Source organism: Hyperoodon ampullatus, assembly GCF_949752795.1.
Source record: "Hyperoodon ampullatus genome assembly, chromosome: 7".
NCBI classification, from domain to species: domain Eukaryota; kingdom Metazoa; phylum Chordata; class Mammalia; order Artiodactyla; family Ziphiidae; genus Hyperoodon; species Hyperoodon ampullatus.
In genome coordinates this window covers 36,281,185-36,288,850 of record NC_136920.1, presented here as the reverse complement: position 1 = coordinate 36,288,850, position 7,666 = coordinate 36,281,185, and positions in this window count along the sequence as shown.

Sequence of the window (7,666 nt, the reverse complement as noted above, 5' to 3'; positions counted from 1 at the left end):
ATGGGCACACCTCTACCACAGTAATTGCACGTGTTGGTAATTATTCTGACATAGTAGCCATAATGAGGTTTTATTTGCACTACGGAACTTACAAGTTATCACTGTATATTCAGAAAATGTAAGGTTTTTAACTTCTTCCCTCTGTGAAGGAAAAAGTGAAATCAATTTAGTTTTGATATAAGCCACCCATCCAAGCTTTAATTTTCAAGGGCAAGGACTACTTTATTTTTTATTTATTTATTTATTTATTTTGCGATACGCGGGGCTCTCACTGCTGCGGCCTCTCCCGCCGCGGAGCACAGGATCCGGATGCACAGGCCCAGCAGCCATGGCCCACGGGCCCAGCCGCTCCACAGCACGCGGGATCCTCCCGGACCGGGGCACGAACCCACGCCCCCCGCATCGGCAAGCGGACTCTCAACCACTGCACCACCAGGGAAGCCCCAAGGATTACTTTAAAACTTTATATTTTTAAAAAAATATATTTCCTTCTGCCTAAACTTTTATAGTTAAAGGTTATGCTTTTTCCTTGAATATAATAAAACAGTGGAAGAGATGATGAAAGAAAAGACTAGGAGAAAAAAATCTTAAGAGGATTTGTGGGAGGGATCTTAGTCATGTTTTATTTTCCCTAACAGTTCTCCATCTCTTTATAAAATCCATCTCTTTATAGCTAACATGTCATTATTTGCCAGAACAAACCCAACCTGGATTTGAAGACCAATGGGCCGGTTTACAAAATTTAGGACATCCAGAACTAGGCAGAGTGTTCTCTGAAGATATGAAGCTAAACAATTGTGAAGCTCTAGGTTTCAGTATGTACTGAAAGTAAATTCTTCAGCAGATATTCATTGTGGATGGTAATAAACAGCTGTGCCTGTTGGACACCATTTGAAGGTAGCAACCTGATAACAAGACAACATGTGAATTGCTCATTTTTAAAACAATAAGTTTGGGACTGAAGCTAAACAATTACAGCTAAAATGTTGCAGATGGCCTCCACTGATTGAAATAATGTCAATTGCTACTACTGTTCACCTTGATTAATAGGTGTTTGTTATGCCACCTGGACCTTTAAAAAAGGATCTTTTATGTTTTTAGTGTGGCTATTAATGTAATCGGTGCATACATATATTCAATAATTTATCATATTGATGCATAATTCCAAATAAATATGACATATGCACATGGGAATATGATAAACTTCCTAGTTAACATTCCAAAAATCTTTTAAACTGAAACATGTGCTAACAATACTAAAATAAATAAATAGATAAATAAGTGTCCTGAGGCTGCTGATGGCCTTTTTAGAAAGTACTGAGGGACAGGTGGACCAGAGCATATAACCTTCAGGGTGAGACTACCTCCTAAAGCCACGGGGACCTTTTCCTTGTGAGTCATACAGCCAATTGTCCTTGACAAACCCTTTTCAGATGGGTGAAGAAATAGTCATATTTTGAGGCCCCCAAAACTTGACTATATGGCTCATGTGTCTGTTATGTTCAATGTTTGTGTTAAAATGATATGACAGTGATGTTGACAATGAAATGATGATGACAATCCTTTTAAAAATTACCATATATTTTTATATATTGAGAGGGAAATATAAAAAGAGCTGAAAAAATATTTACTGAATGCCAAGTGATTTTCACATACGTGATTTCTTTAAGAGAAATATAGCTTGGGTATCCCCAATAATCCAAATTTCCTTTTTAAAAATTTATTTTTAAAACTGTCTTGATCCCCAATCCCATGCAATATGCAGACAGAAATCTAGTGTCCTCTTATCAGTAATGTTAAGAATTTTCTGAGCTCTTCCTTTTGTCCTAAGAAACTCCTGCTTAGATTTCTTACTTCCATTTATGCTTGATTGCTCTCCTCTGTGTTACTTTTCTTGTCTATTCTTTTATCTATATCTCATATGAACCCCAAAGTAAAGTGAAGCTCTCCCTTTCCTTTTATGGCTCCCAACACTCAACAGACACATGACAATTACTGAAATATTGGATAATCAGGGAACAGCATAGTTCAGAAACTCATGTAAAATTTAATAGCTTAAAAGATATATTTGCACCTGAATGTTTATTAGCCCTTCCTCTTATAGGCAATTTTGCATTGCCCAAGTTTTCTGCCTGGCCCTGCTCTTCTGCCACTTGTTGGGTTGTCTCTCTCCCTCCTTACAACTCTTCCCTTTCTCCTTCTTTCCACCCCTATCCAATACTACCTCTTTAGGGTGTGCCTCACTTTCCCTGTCTTCCCTCACAGAAATATAATTCTTCTTACTTCTTTCACAGATCAAATCAGCCATCCATTTATTTATTCATCAGCTTCCACATCTTGAGATTCAACGTATACATTTACACAAAAATGACCTATGGAGGTTCCTTAAAAAAAACAAAAATAGAACTACCATATGACCCAGCAATTTCACTACTGGGCACATAACCTGAGAAAGCCATAATTCAAAGACACATGCACCACAATGGTCATTGCAGCACTGTTTACAATAGCCAGGACATGGAAGCAACCAAAATGTCCATTGACAGATGAATGGATAAATAAGATGTGGTACATATATACAATGGAATTATTACTCAGCCATAAAAAAAGGAACAAAACTGGGTCATTTGTAGAGATATGGATGGACTTAGAGACTGTCATACAGAGTGAAGTAAGTCAGAAAGAGAAAAACAAATATTGTATGTCAATGCATATATGTGGAATCTAGAAAAATGGTACTGATGAACCTATTTGCAGGGCACCAATAGAGATGCAGACGTAGAGAACAGACGTGTGGATGTGGGGCGGGAAGGGGAGGGTGGGGTGAATTGGGAGATTGGGATTGACATATATACACTACCATGTGTAGAATAGATAGCTAGTGGAGACCTGCTATACAGCAGGGAGCTCAGCTTGGTGTTCTGTGGTGACCTAGATGGTTGGGATGGGGGGGGATGGGAGGGAGGTCCAAGAGGGAGGGGATATATGTATACATACAGCTGATTCACTTCGTTGTGCAGCAGAAACTAGCACAACATTGTAAAGCAAATATGCCCCAATTTTTAAAAAAAGTACAAAAAAATGTCCAATCAATGTATTTTACTAACTAAAAGAACAAACACAAAATCTTTAAAAGGTATTTTACATTACAAACATAAATTTTATTCAAAAAAGGTGTTTATAGTCTCACTTTTAAAATAAGAATACTGAGACTCAGAGATTAATTAGCCTGTCCAAGTCACACAGCTGGTGAGAGTTAGAGTTTGTATATACATCAGTATGCCTGTTGGTATGGACACTTGCCCTGGATGTTTTGTTTGCTTTATGACATTGTTTTATATATATCTATATATATAAACACACACACACACACATATATATATATATATATATATATATATATATATATATATATTGCATTTAGTCCTTTAGGACATAGCCAGCATTTAGTCCAACAGTTAGAACAAGCAGATTCAATGACATCAACGGGAATTCAGGAAAGCTTCTTGGTATCTAAGATGGTAGTAAGTACCAAAGAAATACGGAGAGACTTGAGGCCAATAAGGCAATGAATGTTTAATAAACTTTAGCAAAACAAGAAGAAAGGCTCTAAGTAAACAACCTACTGAATGGGAGAAAATAATATGCAAATGATATGACTGATAAGGGGGTAATATCCAACATATATAAACAGCTTGTACAACTCAACATCAAAAAAAAACAAATATCCCAATTAAAAAACGGGCAGAAGAACTGAATAGACATTTTTTTCAAAGAGGAAATGCAGATGGACAACAGGCACATGAATAGATGCTCAACATCAATAATTATCAGGGAAATGCAAATCAAAACCACAATGAGATATTACCTCACACCTGTCCAAATTGCTATCATCAAAAAGAACACAAATGACAAATGTTGGCGAGGACATGGAGAAAAGGGAACCCTTGTACACTGCTGGTGGGAATGTAAATTGGTACAACTACTAGGGAAAACAGTATGGTAGTTTCTCAAAAAACTAAAAATAGAACTATCACATGACCCAGCAATTCCACTCCTGGATATATATCCAAAATAAAAATGAAAACACTAATTCTAAAAGATACATGCACCCCAATGTTCATAGCAGCATTATTTACAATTGCCAAGATATGGAAGCAAGCTAAGTGTCCATCAACAGATGACATATATATAGATTTAATATATCTATATATTTTAAAAAATGAATTTTTGCCATTTGCAGCAACATGGATGGACTTGGAGGGCATTATGCTAAATGAAATAAGTCAGACAGAGTAAGATAAATACTGTATGATAGCACTAACATAAAAGAACAGACTCACAGATACAGAGAACAAACTAGTGGTTACCAGTGGGGAGACGGAAGGGGGGAGGGACAATATAGGGATAGGCGGGTAAGATGTACAAACTATTAGGTATAAAATCAAACTCTATACAGTTATATCAGAGGTTCCAGTAATTCAAGTATCTAAAAGAGTGTTTTCAAACAGATGTGATATTTTAAATGGACATATATATATTTGCAGGAAAATTTATAAAGTATGTGTAGGAGACTTTATCAATTAATATCTTTGCCTACAGGTCTTTTGTTGAATCTGTTAGGCATTTATTATCTCCCTGTTTAAACAACTCCTGTGCAAACACTTGTGCTTTGAAACCTATATATTCTTTCAGAAGATACCTTGGAAAGTCTCAGGTTTTATTTCTGAGCTATCTCTGCTGGAGGTAGTCTGAAAGCATTTTAATTAAGTCATTTTGGATATAACATTTTTTATCACCTTGGATATAATTATCAGGTACTGCATTATTAGGTCTTCAAGTAAATAACATTTGAGGAGTTGTGGGAGGAAATAATGTATTTTACAAAGTGTTACAATTAAGTTCACAACTGACCTTTGACTATTAGGAGGTATGTTTGTTGTTAAAAATATATAATTTTTACCAGAAATAGAGACACAGATGTAGAGAACAAACGTATGGACACCAAGGGGGGAAAATGGTGGGGGGCAGGGTGGTGGTGGGATGAATTAGGAGATTGGGATTGACATATATATACTAATATGTATAAAATAACTAATAAGAACCTGCTGTATAAAAAATAAATAAAATAAAATTCAAAAAAATATGTATATATAATGGACAGTTAAGGAAATTACCAGAAAGTAAGAAAAAACTGTGAGATCCTCATATAAAGATTTCGGTGTACATTTTGTAAAGGAGTATGTTATACTTAAAGATAAAATGGAAGAGGCAGCCGTGGTTGTTTCCTATTGTTGTTTCTCATCACACACCCTTATTGAATTCCCACCCTAACTGCATCATAAGCTTTTTACCAGGTATATGTTGAACACTTCTGTTTCAGAGTGAAGATAGATACAGAGACCATGAATACAGAGAACTTATGTGTCTCTTCTCTTCTATCTTCCCCCATTACTGAATCTACTTCTGTCTTAGTCTGCTTGAGCTGCCATAACCAAATACTAGAAATTGGGTGGCTTCAAAAATATAAATTTATGTTCTCACAGTTGTGGAGCTTGGAAAGTCCAAGATCAAGTTACCAGTAGGGTTTGTGGATGGCTGCCTTCTTGCTGTGTCCTCACATTGTAAAGAGAAAAAGCTCTGCTGCCTTTTTCTCTTCTTATAAGGGCATTAGCCCCATCAGATCAGGGCCCCACTCTTATCATTTCACCTAACCTTAATTACATTTTATCCCCAAATATAATCATATTGGGAATTAGGGCTTTGACACTGGATTTTAGGGGGCACACACAGTCCATAGCAACTCTTTTGTCTTGATATATAAGCAAAGTGAGAAAATAAATTTTGCAAAATGTGTTGCCTTCTGATTAACTTTGTGTGTTTATATAAAAAACACATTTCACTAGTAGAGGATGTACCCATGACTGTTTGATTTATAAAATAAACCTTCTGCAGCATGTATGTGACTGATAGAGCTATATTGATTCGGCAATCCTGGTATGCTGTGTGGTTTTCAGATCTGTCATTCTGCGCCTCATATCTGGTTAGGAAAAGACTAAATGAGAAAATGTAAGGCCTGCATGATCCCTCTGCTTGTACATGTGGAAATCTTCAAAGCCACCTTTATAGTAATGAAACCATCACTTTTCATATACATAAATCATTTTGTTTCAGGAGCTGAGTGGTTCAGAAATGGCTTCCCACTGATACTCACAATTGCTCATGAAGTCACTGACATTGGCCTGTTAAAGTGTTAAGTGGGTCTGGACCAAGCAAATGATAATAACAGTTAACCTGGGGGCAAAGAAAATTGTTCTCGCCAGAGGAATGAATTTGTATTACTTCCCAAGGTGGGAACGTTTAACTAGAGATCAGACTCTGGCACATGGTTACTGAAATTGTCTCATGACCTAGGGTCTGATTAAACCAGCAGCTGAGAGAAGCCAGACACCACAGCAGCTATTTAATCCATGAGCTCCTCTAGGAAACTCAATTTGTTGCTGAACAGAAGTCTGACTTAAATTCTTCTACCCTTCTCTTTTCCCCCTCTCTGACTGTGTTTGATGCCAAAAGATATAAACATGTCTAAATATATAAATAACATAGACGTAAATTGTATTTACACCTCCTTATTAGTAGCTATCAGATGAATCAAACTGTGATTTACCTTTTGAAACTCATCTAGAAAGACTCTAAATATTTAAAGGACTTCAACTGGCCAGGTTTTGTTTTTTGTTTTAGTTTGTTTGTTGGTATGTTTTCATTATTATTTTTTTTAATTAATTTTTTTTACATCTTTATTGGAGTATAATTGCTTTACAATGGTGTGTTAGTTTCTGCTTTATAACAGTGAATCAGTTATACATATACGTATGTTCCCATTTCTCTTCCCTCTTGCATCTCCCTCCCTCCCACCCTCCCTATCCCACCCCTCCAGGTGGTCACAAAGCACCGAGCTGATGTCCCTGTGCTATGCGGCTGCTTCCCACTAGCTATCTATTTTACATTTGGTAGTGTATATATATCCATGCCACTCTCTCACTTTGTCACAGCTTACCCTTCCCCCTCACCATATCCTCAAGTCCATTCTCTAGTAGGTCTGTGTCTTTATTCCTGTCTTACCCCTAGGTTCTTCATGACATTTTTTTTTCTTAAATTCCATATATATGTGTTAGCATATGGTATTTGTCTTTCTCTTTCTGACTTACTTCACTCTGTATGACAGACTCTAGGTCTATCCACCTCATTACAAATAGCTCAACTTCGTTTCTTTTTATGGCTGAGTAATATTCCATTGTATATATGTGCCACATCTTCTTTATCCATTCATCCAATGATGGACACTTAGGTTGTTTCCATCTCCGGGCTATTGTAAATAGAGCTGCAATGCTTTCATTATTTTTAAGAAAGAGTCTATGGCTTGATAGTGGGTTCCTACATTAATTATAGGGGATTCACAGAAAGGTTTCAAGGGGTTGGGCGTCTGTGATTTTTCATTGAATTTTAGATGTGTATGAGTACATTTTTCTTCTGCGTAGAATGTTCATACCTTCAACAGATTCTCAAGGAAGCTTGTAAGTCTCAAAGTTTAATAACCACTGTTCTTGAGCTATCACAGAGTGGAGTCAATCAGTTAAGTTCTAAGGTCAAAATGCATTTGTCTGCT